The sequence below is a fragment of the Haematobia irritans genome, chromosome 3 (genome assembly GCF_050003625.1).
Source record: "Haematobia irritans isolate KBUSLIRL chromosome 3, ASM5000362v1, whole genome shotgun sequence".
NCBI classification, from domain to species: Eukaryota; Metazoa; Arthropoda; class Insecta; order Diptera; family Muscidae; genus Haematobia; species Haematobia irritans.
The window spans coordinates 230556660-230571852 of record NC_134399.1 but is presented as its reverse complement, the minus strand read 5'-3'; the positions used below and the strand labels follow the sequence as shown (position 1 = coordinate 230571852).

Here is a 15193-nt window from a genome sequence, read left to right as displayed (position 1 = left end):
AAGAAATTTTAACGCAGAATGTTTCGTAATATATTCATAAATTCGTAAAAACTTCTTCACATAAATCATGAACTTTTAATAAAATTTCGTTAAAAGTACGAAATTTTTACGAAGATTACGACGTTTCGTATATTCGTAAAATTTTGTTCGTAAAATTTACGAAAATGAATGAAAGTTTCGTTGTTATAATGAAGAAAATTAACGAAGAGAATTCTTTCGGTGTACTTTTCCGGTGGAAAAGCGTCAATGTAAAGCATGTTTTTTTTGAACATTTGCCCTTTTTGCACTTAACTTATCACAGATCCAATTACATACGGTTATTCGTCATCTCAATACCTTTCGTTTAACTACCAACAACGATATAATCGGACATTTGTAATTCGAGATATAATTTGTTTAGTGAACAAGTATATACAGAACTAAGTTCGGCCGGGCCGAATCTTAAATACCCACCACCATGAACCAAATATTAGGGTTTCCTTTGAAATTTAAGGAGGGCTTGAGGACTTGAGGACACTTCCCGAAGATAAATTTAAAGATTTCACCTATGAGGACTATATCAGATTCTGGATTTATAAGAACCATTTTTGTTTGAGTTTTAGAGGAATCATTAACATCTCTTGTAAGTGTGCAAGAAAATAATAAAATAACGCCTTGATTTGAAATCTTAAATCTGTAGAAGTAAAATCTGGAAATTTTACATTGAGTTTCAAGCAATTTTCATGATCAGTGCGCCTTCTATACCCTCAAGAAGTGAAGTCGGTCTATATGGAGGCATTACCAAATGGACCGATAAAAACTTAATCCGATACACATTTTTGTGAGCCTAAAATACCAAAATATTTACAATTTCAGGCAAATCAGATAAAAATTACGGTTTCTAGAAAGGAGTTAAATCGGGAGATAGTTTTTATGGGGGCTATACTAAACTATGGACCGATACTCACCGTTTTCGGCAACCTCTTTGTGGTCATAAAATACCTCTAGATTTCCAATTTCAGGCAAATTGGATAAAAATTACAGATTTTAGACGGCCAAGAAGCAAAAACTGGAGATCGCTCTATATGGGGGCTATACCAAAACATGGACCGATACTCGCCATTTTCGGCACACCTCTTTATGGTCCTAAAATACCTCTAGATTTCCAATTTCAGACAAATTGGATAAGAACTACGATTTCTATAAGCCCAAGACCCCAAATCGGGAGGTCGTTTTATATGGGGACCATACCAAAACATGGACCGATACTCACAATTTTTGGCACACGTATTTGTTGTCCTACAATACCTTTAGATTTCCAATTTCAGGTAAATTGAATAAAAACTGCGGTTTCTATAAGCCCAAGAAGTAAAATCGGGAGATCGGTCTATATAAATTGAATAAAAACTGCGGTTTCTATAAGCCCAAGAAGTAAATCGGGAGATCGGTCTATATGGGGGCTATACCAAAATCGGTCGACTCAATCGAATTATGGGAAATCCAACTAATATTATATGTGGAGTTGGTTGTATTAGACAATGAAATTGGTCGTTGCTCCCTTCTTCATTTGGTTGTATCGCCCAACTTTACTAACACCTTAACCGAATTGTAAATAATTTTTTCCTCAAAATTTTGCATTTTATTTATATTTTAAATAATAGAAGCGTACATAAAATCACTTTATACCTGTATACAATACATTGATAACAATTTTAAAAAATGTTCACCTTTAAAAGTATAGCCGCTAGCATGGATTGCAGAATTGACAGGCAATGGGAGTTAAATATTTGGGACTCTTAGTACCTTAGGAAATGGGGTCCGACCTGAGCACATAGTGGTATACCATAAAATGGACCAACATAACCAGTCTAAAAACACTACAAAAGTCAAAAAATTAGTGTGGAGTTTTAAAAACAGACGGTGTTAATCTGACAACTATAAAATGACACTATGCGCTGTCAAAGCAACGTTCATGATATGAAAACGTGATGGTTACTAATGTATAAATAAGGAAATCAAACATCCGCTACCGGGACTCGAACCTGGATTGTCTGCCCCATACACGCTATAAGACGCGTTAGCGCATTGCCCCACCGACGGATTTAACATAAGAACGTCAAACGAATAATTTTAAGACTTTGGAAGCCGTTCATGAAATCGTGAACGCCCGTGGACGAAACCGTGAAAATTCCCTTTTTATTTTTCGTGAAGATTTCCTTTTCATTTTCATTTTGTTACCGTCCGTTCACGATTTTGGAACGTATTTGTTTTATTAGTGAAGAGTTCACCGATTCATCAAGAAGACTGGAAAGAGGCAAGGAGTTGCATCGCCTACACGAAGTGGCCAGTTTTCGAACTTGAATTTCTCCGATGAGAAGCTATTCTAAATTATATACTTTGTAAACAAACGAAATGATGGGGTTCACTTCCCAAAGTGGTCAAAAGAAAATGTTCATAATCGATTGGCCACCCGAAAATATAAAATATAATTAATTCCAGAAAATATCGGGGAAAATATCTTTCTGGCATTATTGAAGCTCTGGGTACAAAAACATTTCAGCCGCAAATCATGAACATTTCAACAAAACTCAGTGCCATCGCATTCAACACACATCAACGAAGAATGGCTTAAAAAGGGAGTTCCTCGCTTCATTTCCACCACCAAACTCTTTGGATCCGAATTGGTTGGACTTTTGCGCCTGGGGCATTTTGGAAAGAAAGGTTTGCACAAAAACTACACTCATAGAAAAAAGTCTGCTAAAAACAGCAGTCGATGTCTGCTGTTATATTTTTGTACTTCAGGGCCAAATGAACAACAATTTATAAAATTTTTAGGTTATAAATTTTTCCCCAAAGCATATTTAAGAACCAAAAGCAGTTTTTGGTATATTTTTGCACCGTAATATACTTACAAGCTCCTAAATACGATCAGCAAACATTTTGTTTGCTGTTATGCCTCAATTCGATAAATATTCAGATTTTTGGTCACATACTATAGATATTCATAAAATATTGTTTTAATTATGTAGGATAGCTCCTAAGTTGACATTTTTATTTGTTTTAGCCAAAATAAAACATGTTTTAGAGCTTCAAAAATAGCAAGAAATGTTTGCTATTTCAGCAAACAGTGACTGCTGTCCCTTTTTCAGCAGACTTTCTGCTGTTTTAGCAGACTTTTCTGCTGTCCCTACTAACAAATTTCTTTGGGTGTATCATAATCTCAAGACTTTGCCTTGGCATTTAAGCAAGAAAAGTAAAAAAATATAGCACTCTACATTCATTTCAAATTTTGACCAGCGTTTCGTTCATAGTTTTCCCAGTAATATTTACTTCCATTAAAGTATCCCAAAAATGTAGTAAAACAAACTCTTAATGTCTTGGAATACATCTTCTGATGAATTGTTTGTCCTTAATCATTGTAGCCATCATAGCTCCTTTCATTTAAATGGATGAGATCAAGTTAGCTCTCAAGGGTTTTAAAGGAACAAAAGCATTCTTTTTACATAATTCTGGATGAGCATTTCATTAAAAAAGTTTTTGTCTGGATATCCAAACACCAGCACCTTTCAACATATTCATGGAAACATCTTGAGTAGAACAATGGACCGAACACAGAGCACAGGGATTGCGTGCATCTTTCTTGTTTTTGTTTTTGAAAAAGTTTGAACTGGTAAAAGACAGAGTATCATGGAAAATCCTCACACATGTGCTCTACGTCTTTCCTTAAATTTTCAATAAAAATGGATAGGGCAAAAATACAAATACAGGCAAATATGAAAAGTTGCGATTGCTATAGGAGCAGTAAATGGTCGGAAGTTGTTTTTCACATGAGAAATACAAAATTGAACCATAACCAAGGAAAAACAAAGGAAAAGTTTGAAACACTCGCATATTTCTAGTTATGAAGCAAATATTTGTTAAAATTCATATGATATATATGCATGTGTATGTATGTATATATGTCTATGTGGAGTAACATCCCAGCGGCGGAATCGAGAAGGACCTTGCAAATTCAGGCATGTTAGATGCCTTAAATTGGAAGGAGTTGTGTTTATAAGGCATGCATGTGTACTGATTTTACATTCATCGGAAGCCTTCTAAAATCAGACCTGTATTTAAGCATTGCGTTTCATTTACTTTTTTCATTTTATGCACACGGACATTCTCTCTGCCTTCTTTATAGCAAGTTGTATAGCATGGGTGTTAAAATTATGTAGCAAGAGAGATGTCTTGTGCTCTCGTTTAAAAGAGAGCTGTAAAATTGTTTCATTCCTATTAATTTATAATTAGAATGCATTTGTAATGCCTTTGGAAGTCAAACGGTTATTTCATATTATGACAATCCCCGACTTACAAATAGAAATGAATAGGCATGTAATTACATTGCTTTCCACTTCCAAAAATAAGCTATTAGGAATGCGTAGGATTTCGTGTATGTTAGAGGAATTGTATTTTAACATTTTCTACCCCAAACAAAAACAAAAATGAAACAAAGCAACATTTGAAATTTATAACTATTTATGTCAGAAAATATTTTCATTAATGCCATGTGGATAATAATTTAGCGTACGCCAGTACATGCTATTCGTTAGTTGAATTATTGATCTGGTAAAGTACGTACGTCTTCCAAATTATAAAGTGTTTCGCATTTGCGATTGTAACCTTAAGTATAAAACTCAAACGGTAAGTCTTTAATTTTATTTTATTATTTTCATTTTTTAATGCATTTTATTTCTTTCAGATCTTGACAATAAATTTACCGAAACGCAGAAAGAATATAGAGCCCAGACGAATCAAATATAGTGATATCTTGGGGAGTGAATTGACATTTTATTTATGTTTTTATATATCTCTGAACGCTAATCTTTTTTAATGTTAAAAATAAATAAATTTGAAACAAAAGCATAAAAATGTAATACGGATTATTTATTTATCATAAAGGCATTATTTTGGGAATGTGTATGGAAGGCCTTCCTAAACGAGAACCCGTTTAGCGCTACAACATGCCTACAATAGGAAGGACGTGAGAAGTAGTTATATTATCAGTAATTATGTAGGTGTTTTATATACACTCCTGTAAGCCTCCTTCTTTTTGGAGGGCTGGTGAAGGGTCTTTTATGGAAGCTACAAATAAGGACTTGCCCTCCAATCTCACCCTATGTTAAATGGAAAGGAAGGTGTAATGTCCTAAGCAGGCCTCTGTAATGCCTAGACAGGCCTGGAAGGAGGCCTTCCAACCACATGAACTACGCCGCTGGGATGAAAACACACAAATATGTTACCACACGCCTAATGGCTTTTTATAGAAGAGAAACAATTACTTTTTCTTGTGGATAACCACAATGCAACTAGAACATCATATGGAATGAAATAATTTTGATATCATAAATAAATGATTGATTTATTTTTTCCAGAAAAAATACTGAGTGATTTTATCATCTGCCATCACGAGATGAAAATTCTTCTCTGCTGGTAGTGTAAAACTCTTGAAATTCATGATTTTCTCTTCTTATTTTCTTATAAGGTCACCATATCTAGAAACCGAACCGTGTGTTAATCGTGTTTTGACAAAATTATTACAAAATCCATAGCAATGTGGGGTAGACCTAGTCCCAGAAAATTTCAGATTGAACTTTATTTTAATACATGAAAATTAGTTGAATTTAGTTCAATTTTGCGAGATATGAGAAGATTTTTCTTATTTCAATTATTTTTTTGCTTTCTTTAATGACGTGAACTAAAAAGGAGAAATAAAGTTGCATAAAAATTAAACACATAATATTACTAAATATGAAAATAGTTCATATTTTCCTAAAATAGGTGAAATTGGCTTAAATTGTATTCATAAGTTTCTCAAATGAATACATTTTTCTTAAATTGTGTCTGCCTTAAACTAAATATAGCTATATCATTTGTCAATTTGCAATTACTAAAATATTTTAATTCAGATTTTTTTTATACCCACCACCATAAAATGGTGACGGGGGTATAATAAGTTTGTCATTCCGTTTGTAACACATCGAAATATCGATTTCCGACTATATAAAGTATATATATTCTTGATCAGGGAGAAATTCTAAGACGATATAAGCATGTCCGTCCGTCTGTCTGTCTGTCTGTCTGTTGTCCGTCTGTCTGTCTGTCTGTCTGTTCAATAATTGCGCTATCGTCCCGAAATTTGGCACAGATTAGTTTTTTGTTTGCAGGCAGGTCAAGTTCGAAGATGGGCTATATCGGTCCAGGTTTGGATATAGTCCCCATATAAACCGACCTCCCGATTTGGGGTCTTGGGCCTATAAAAACCGTAGTTTTTATCCAATTTGCCTGAAATTGAAAATATAGAGGTATTTGAGGACCATAAAAAGGTGTGCCGAAAATAGTTTTCATCGGTCCATGTTTTTGTATAGCCCCCATATAGACCGATATCCCGATTTTACTTTTGGGGTTTCTAGAAACTATATTTACCATCCGATTTGCCTGAAATTGGAAATCTAGAGGTATTTGAGTACCATAAAAAGGTGTGGCGAAACTGGTGCTCATCGGTCCATGTTTTGATATAGCCCCCATAGAGACTGATTTCCCGATTTTGCTTCTTGGGCTTCTAGAAACTATATTTTCTGTCCGATTTTCCTGAAATTGAAAATGTAGAGTCCTTTTGGGATCATAAAAAGATTTTTACTTCTTGGGCGTCTAGATACTATATTTTCTGGCCGATTTGTTTGAAAATCTGGAGGTATTTTAAGATCACAAATATGTGAGTAGCAAATGGTGCCTATCGGTCCATGTTTTGGTATAGCCCCCATATACACCGATCTCCCGGCTTTATTTCTTGGGCTTCTAGAATCCGTAGTTTTTATCCGATTTGCTGGAAATTAGTAATCTATTATAAAATTTTACACAAACGAAATTTCTTTTTCAGGGAGGGCTCCTGAGTCGATATAGTCATGTCCGACTGTCTGTCTGTCCGTGAACACATTTTTGTAATCAAAGTCTAGGTCGCAGTTTTAGTCCAATCGACTTCAAATTTGGCACAAGTATGTGTTTTGGCTCAGAATAGAACCTTATTGATTTTGGAAGAAATCGGTTCAGATTTAGATATAGCTCCCATATATATCTTTCGGCCGATATGGACTTATATGGCCCCAGAAGCCAGAGCTTTACCCTAATTTGGTTTAAATTTTGCAGAAGAAGAACAATTAGTACTATATTCAAGTGTGCCAAATTTTATTGAAATCGGTTCAGATTTAGATGCAGCTCCCATATATATCTTTCGCCCGATATGGACTAATACGGTCCCAGAAGTCAGAGTGTTACCCCAATTTGGTTGAAATTTTGCACTAGGAGTACAGTTAGTAGTGTAGTCAAGTGTGCCAAATTTTATTGAAATCGATTCAGATTTAGATATAACTTGCACAGGCAGTAGAATTAGCATTGTAGCTATGCGTGCTAAATTTGGTTGAAATCTGTTCAGATTTAGATATAGCTCCCATATATAGCTTTCGCCCGATTTACACTCATATGACCACAGAGGTCAATTTTTAACTCCGATTTAGTTGAAATTTTGCACAGGGAGTAGAATTAGCATTGTAGCTATGCGTGCCAAATTTGGTTGAAATCTGTTTAGATTTAGATATATCTCCCATATATAGCTTTCGCCCGATTTACACTCATAAATATGACTACAGAAGCCAATTTTTAACTCCGATTTAGTTGAAATTTTGCACAGGGAGTAGAATTAGCATTGTAGCTATGCGTGCCAAATTTGGTTGAAATCGGTTTAGATTTAGATATAGCTCCCATATAAATGTTTTTCTGATTTCGACAAAAATGGTAAAAAATACCAAAATTTTCCTTGTAAAATCGCCACTGCTTAGTCGAAAAGTTGTAAACATAGATATATATCGATCGATAAATAATAAATAAACTTTTGCGAAGTTTCCTTAAAATTGCTTCAGATTTAAATGTTTCCCATATTTTTTTTACTAACATTGTGTTCCACCCGCCTTAAATTTTGGGTCTATAGATTTTGTAGAAGTCTATCAAATTCTGTCCAGATCGAGTGATATTTAAATGTATGTATTTGGGACAAACCTTTATATATAGCCCCCAACACATTTGACGGATGTGATATGGTATCGAAAATTTAGATCTACAAAGTGGCGCAGGGTATAATATAGTCTGCCCCGCCCGACTTGAGACTTTCCTTACTTGTTTCATCATGTACTATCAGAGGCCTTTAAAATTACCTTAACGGCAACTTAGATTTCCAAATTAAAATTCCATTACAAGTAGAAATTATACTTTGTGACAGACAGATTTGTGGTTAAGTAAATTGTTGGAAAATATTTTGTTCAATTGAAAATTGATTTTGCGACTTCAATCTTCCGTGTTATTGCCCGATTATTTATTTATTTATTCAGTCTTTGGATAATTCACAATATAATCCTTACAGACTCGCTAATTTCTAAATTGTATACTAAAAAATTTACTAATTTCTAAAATAAAATACATTCAAAATTTGATCAAAATCTCTTAAAGGAACGGATAGATCAAGATTACAATTTAAATTTATTGATTTAAATTCCCTCAAATTAAACACACATTCACATGGTCAAAATCTAAAATCTCCACGAAATAATAATTTTCATGCAGAGTTGCTGAAATAATACCAAATGTGTAATGTAACTAATACCAATTTGTTTTTGTTAATTGTAAAATAATTTTTTGTAGTCTTCAAATCTCGACCCTTTTGATGTAAGCAGCAAATTTCTCGGCAAATAGTAATTTTTATCTTTTTCAACATCTTCATTGCTGACTGTTTCCGGTATTTGTTGAGCTTATCCACAAATCAACTTTCCTTATTAGTCGACGAATGTCTTTGCGAACGAATTTTTCGCTCCAAATCTTTTGTCTTCCATAGAGAAGGATATATAAGTACCTGGTTGTTCAAAGGGCTAATGCTCCTTGCTTGGTCTATCCTTTTTTCTTCAACTATCTTTTGTAAGAAATTGACAGGATAAGATGTAGAAAATGTTAAAAGGACAAAAAAAAACAAATTTGTGGTATTTTAGGGAGACGACCGTAGCATAAGCCGATTTGCTAAGAACATTTTGATGTTTTTTGGCCAACCAGAGTTCATTTGAATTGACAGTTTTTTGGTCAAAGCTTTCGATATTGCATTTGATTTATCTGACATTTGAAAGATCTAATGAAGTTTATCTATTATTGAATATGCTCAATGGAACATGTAAAAGCATGCAGTTGATGTTGTTGTTTGTGCCATATATCTTGTCTTCATTTCATCGATAGATAATTTAATGAAATAAAATTTTGAGAAAATTGTATGTCAATAGGTTAGTTCATAAGTTTTTGAGAAAATTTTATGTCAATAGGTTAGTTTATATGCATCGTTACTTACATTGCAATTTCATTTTAAATTTCAATCAACCCATTCTTACTTTACAGCAATTTCATCAAAAGTGATTGAACCTTTATCCTTTGTGATTTTCTTTTAGTTGCATTCAAAACTAATAAACAACATCAAATAACATAATCTCCAATGTTAAATGCTATCAAAGACTGGCAAAACAATATAATTAATTGATGGAAACTTTTCGATATAACATCAAAGACTTATTCAAAGTTTTCCTTATCTACGTGAGGAGCTGATTTCGTCTAGAGTAGCGTCATAGCCATGACGATGAAAACTTTTGCGAGTAGACGTTGTCGTGATAAGAAACATCCAGAACAGCTAGTCTTCCCTCCTTTACTTCTTATGCACTCGTTAATTATTCAGCTTAAATTTTGATAGTTTTGTTTTTTTCTAAATCTGGCAGTCAGCAGTAGCATACTGGCTTAAAAACAACTTGCAGCTTGTTCGAATTTGAAATTTTGATGCAAAAAAAGAAAAGACTACATTAAAAATGGAATCATTTTTGTTTTTTCCCTGTCTTGTCTCTTTAATATTGGATTGCTGACACTCATGCAGATTGTATTCTTGCTTTGCCATCATCATAAGATAATGCTGAATCCTGTGAACAGTGAAGACAAGTATGCAAGAAAGTGAAATCGAAAACAAGCTAGGACATTTGAAAGTCAGGCGAGGTCGACTTTGTTATTAAATTTTGTTTTTGTGCAATATATATATAAACATATTGGGTAAAACGAAGTATGTGGACTGAAGTGATTGAAATTTAAATTTGAATGCTTATTTGGAACAGACTTTTGTTTCAATTACTTGTCGGATGTCCACCATTTCAACAGCGGTAGCACTACTTCTTGTACCACTTCTTAAGGTGTGAACCGCATTCAGTGTTTTGGATGTGAATTAAAAAAGTTTGTCATATTTTGCTAAATAAATAATTTTTATAATTTATTATGATTTTTAATGCATTATAAATCTTGTTTGAATAATTTGATCTCTAATATTTTAAAACATTTGAAATTTTCCAAACAAAATTTAGATAATTTTTACCATTTTATTAATTCTTATTCGGTTTTAACCGATTTGAAACAAAAAATTAAAATTACCCATTAAAAAAATTGTGTTATTAAATTTTGATCCAAGATAGGGACACCAATGGGACATTAGAAATTAATAACATTAACGTTCCATATCTAGTTCTCCCGTCCAATGCCAATTACTAAGCCACATTATCTAATTTCGAACTAGGTAATTCCTAGGGAAAGTAGCTGGAAATGTCAACCATAGGACTACACAGAAAAAAATATTGTCCTGAGGCCAAAGGTTTCATGTCCTTAAAATACGACATGAAATTAGCCTAGAAGACACATTTCTCTAATATAAAGTTTTTTTTTCTTGTCCAAAAGTCGATAAACTTCATTGGAAAGTCAATTTGTCCTTATAGTTAACAATGGAATGTCCAATCCCGTCTTTAGGCGGCCTTCGTTAAATTAGGAAGCTTTTAGTAAAACACACCTTAAACTAATAAAAATGGTTAAAATAAAAAGTAAACATTGTTAAAACTGTTCAAGAGACTTTGGATATAGTATATTTATACCCACCACCATAGAATGGTGACGGGGGTATAATAAGTTTGTCATTCCATTTGTAACACATCGAAATATCGATTTCCGACTATATAAAGTATATATATTCTTGATCAGTGAGAAATTCTACGACGATATAAGCATGTCCGTCTGTCTGTCGGTTGTAATCACGCTACAACCTTCAATAAAGGCGCTATAGTCCTGAAATTTGGCACAGATTCGTCTTTTGTTTGCAGGCAGGCCAAGTTCGAAGATGGGCTATATCTGTCCAAGTTTTGATATAGTCCCCATATAAACCGACCTCCCGATTTGGGTTCTTGGGCTTATAAAAACTGTAGTTTTTATCCAATTTGCCTGAAATTGGAAATCTAGAGGTATTTTAAGACCATCAAAAAGGGTACCCAAAATGGGGTATATCGGTCCATGTTTTGATATAGCCCCCATATGGACCGATTTCCCTATTTTACTTCATGGGCTTCTAGAATCCGTAGTTTTAATCCAATTTACCTGAAATTTGAAATCTGGAGGAACTCTAGGACCCTAAAGTCGTGTGTCGAAAATGCTGAGTACCGGTCCATGTTTTGATATAGCCCCCATATGGACCGATCTCCCTATTTTACTTCTTGGGCTTCTAGAATCCGTAGTTTTAATCCAATTTACCTGAAATTTGAAATCTGGAGGAACTCTAGGACCCTAAAGTCGTGTGTCGAAAATGCTGAGTACCGGTTCATGTTTTGATATAGCCCCCATATAGACCGATCTCCCGATTTTACTTCTTGAGCTTCTAGAATCCGTAGTTTTTACCCAATTTGCCTGAAATGGGAAATCTAGAGGTATTCTAGGAAAATAAAGACGTGTGTCGAAAATGGAGAGTAGCGGTCCATGTTTTGATATAGCCCCCATATAGACCGATCTCCCGATTTTATTTCTTGGTCTTCTAGAATCCGTAATTTTTACCCAATTTGCCTGAAACTTGAAATCTAGAGGTATTCTAGGACCTTAAAAAGGTGTGCCGAAAATGGTGAGTATCGGTCCATGTTTTGATATAGCCCCCATATGGACCGATCTCCGCCTCATACTGGCATTTTAGACCCATAACAAAGTATATATGATTTAGTTTTATGGGTCCATTTTGTAAGGCCTCGATATGTTAGACCGACTTCACATATTGAGGGTATAAAAGGCGCACTGATCATGAAAATTGATTGAAACTGAATGCAAAATTTCCAGATTTTACTTCTCGTAGTCATTTAAATAATTGGGATAAAAATTCACAGATTTTAGATTTCAAATCAAGGCGTTATTTCATCATTTGCTTGCACACTTACAAGAGATGTTTATGATTCCTCTAAAACTCAAACAAAAAATGGTTCTTATAAATTCAGAATGTGATCTAGTCTTCATAGGTGATCTGCTAGGGAAAATATCTGTCATCAAACCCCCCCGAAATTTTCGAAGGAAACTATTATATTTGATTCATGGTGGTGGGTATTTAAGATTCGGCCCGGCCGAACTTACTACTGTATATACTTGTTTTTTTTTTTTTTTTGATTTTGTAACATAAACAATGAATTTAATTGGCTTAAAAAAATTGGGGCATTCGAGGGTTAAGTGTATCGGTTTAACAATAGGTATCTGTACATGAAAGAAAATATAATTTCTATAAAATAATGCTTAATTAAAATTAATGGAATCGTCTTTAAATTTTTCGACTTTTTGTATCTTGTTTATAAAAAAAAACAAACCGTTAAAAATAGGAAATTTTTTACTTTAGATGTTTTTAACTTGAAACTTAGTATAACTTCTACTTGAAGTCGAGTCTGAATTTGGAAACTCAAATTGAATAGAGAATTGTGTCTTAAATGTATCCTTACTTCAATTCTCCGCTTCTTTGGCTCGTAATCAATACCTAAATCATTAGTATAAAGACAAAACCTTTGGAACCGTGAATGCTTTTTTAGTGTATAGATTCAGATATAACCTCATTATTATTTAAATTCTTCATATTAGGTGTGGTGAAATTAAAAAAAAAAAAAATATATATATATATATATATATATACATATATATATATATACATATATATATATATATATATATATATATATATATATATATATATATATATATATATATATATATATATATATATATATATATATATATATATATATATATATATATATATATATATATATATATATATATATATATATATATATATATATATATAAATTTCTTAGTTACACATAAACTGAAAATTTGCGACATTCAGTATCTCTGTCATCTCTATCGATTTTTAAAGCAGATACTTAAGGGTAAGACGGAAAGACTGTTCATTATTTATTTGAATTTCGTGTTTATTTTAGTTTTCTTAGACAGAAATATCACTGTGTAGCATTTTCTTATACTCTTCTCATACTCATCCTAATGGAATTGAAATAAAACAAATTCTTCAGAAAAAGGGCGTATGAAAAAAGATTCGAAAAAATACAAACGAAAATAAACAAATAGCAACTACGAGTACAAGTACTGTTGTATTCGTGGATAATTTAATATGACAAGGTTGATGTCTCTGCCCTCTAGACAGAACCATTCGACGATGGTAAGCCAAATTGAGAGACGAAACTGAAGGAATGCGAAGAAGCACCAAGCATAACATCACAACATCATTTGTGATTACACCCAATCTCATTATTTTCAAAGTCACAAAATCACACTACTCATACCCATACACACAAAGGCTCTCATCCGAACCGATACACACACACACACACAAATACACTGTTGTAGTCTTTTTGGATTGCTGCCACTGCCAGCGTGGTCAGAGTAAGAAAGAGAGGCTGATGTTAATGGTATGAGTGTAACGGTAAAATGCCTCATGTGCTTTCTTTAATCAAATTAAGGTTTTGTCTTTACACAGCATTCCTTTCGTTTGACTTGCCATCAGACTCAGCCTCAGCCTTAGGCTTTGTCCATTTGCCATCCTGTTGATGTTTAGATTGAAATTGATTAAATCGCCCGACAAAGACATCTACAACGTTCGATGTGTCCTAACAATCATCGACCAATTTTGTTTGTTTTTCTTTGTCCTCGATAAAACCGCAGACAGTCACCATTGAATTGAGTGTGGCTCTGGCTTCCAAAGCCTTATTTCGCTTGGTCAAGAATGTTCTATGGAAGAGTACCGGAATGAGGGAATTAGTGCTGGCATGTTGGTTTTTCTACATATTTGTTTATTTAAACGGAGAGACAGCTCGCATAGAGGGAGGCTACTAAACCATATCTCTTTATAAAACGACCCAAATATTGATTTTTTCAAAGATTTTTTTCATTGCGCTTTCGTGATTATATATGAAAAAATGAAATTAGTTTTAATTCTTATTGCTGGACTATTCATGGTTAAGTTTTTTAAAGACGCAAATAAAAAAACCATCTCATCGTGTCATCAGCGTTTTGTTGAGTTTTATTGGAAAATCATTTTTGTTTTTACATCACAATTATTTTATTTATTTTGTATGAAAAAATGGACATCACGACAATTAAAATTAAAATAGACATGTAAATAGCATACGTATTCTTGTATTCTTATGTGAAAAGTGTATCATAAAACGTATTGCAATCGAATATTGTCAGTTTTAACTGAGCACTTTTTCAGTACTCGGTGGCGTATGGGTATCATAAGGAACTGGAATGTTAGTCATACGTACCCAAGTATTAACCTTATGAATACTTTTGTTTATAATTTTTTTTCTCGTTTTTAAGCATAATTTAGTCAAACATTTTTAATTTCAAATTTAGATATTATGATGATAATGAAGATGACTATGATTTGTTTATAGAAAATCTCAATACGTGAATATATGGCCTCAGGACTTAATTATAAGAATTTCTTTCCAACGTACTTCATTCTGAAGATTACGAATCTATATAGAGATTAAGAAATACACATAGAAAAAGCAAACAAAAAGTCCCAATAAATATTAAGATTCGAAAAAGTAAAGAAAAAAAATAAAAATTACATTTCTTCACGAGTTGCAAAGTTAGAACAGTTTGGTACTATACTACATTCGATGTGCTTACTCTTCACAGAAGAAAATTTCCGTAGTTAAACTAACGCTAAATTTAACTTATTTTTATTGTAAAAAAATATTTGTTAGTAGTTAAATTTTATGTCTCAAATATTTTATGAACTAAACGTGAG

General features: G+C 33.1%; 1 protein-coding gene and 1 long non-coding RNA gene across 3 annotated transcripts in view; both read left to right on the top strand.

Annotated features, from left to right (window-relative positions):
• The window catches only part of Neto (Neuropilin and tolloid-like), a 212425-nt gene that overhangs the window by 54690 nt on the left and 142542 nt on the right, over window positions 1-15193 (top strand). The gene's annotated exons all lie outside the window — the stretch shown is intronic.
• Window positions 4545-4895, top strand: LOC142229941 (uncharacterized). Its single transcript, XR_012720535.1, has 2 exons — window positions 4545-4662; window positions 4721-4895. It is a non-coding gene; the product is annotated as an uncharacterized LOC142229941 (long non-coding RNA).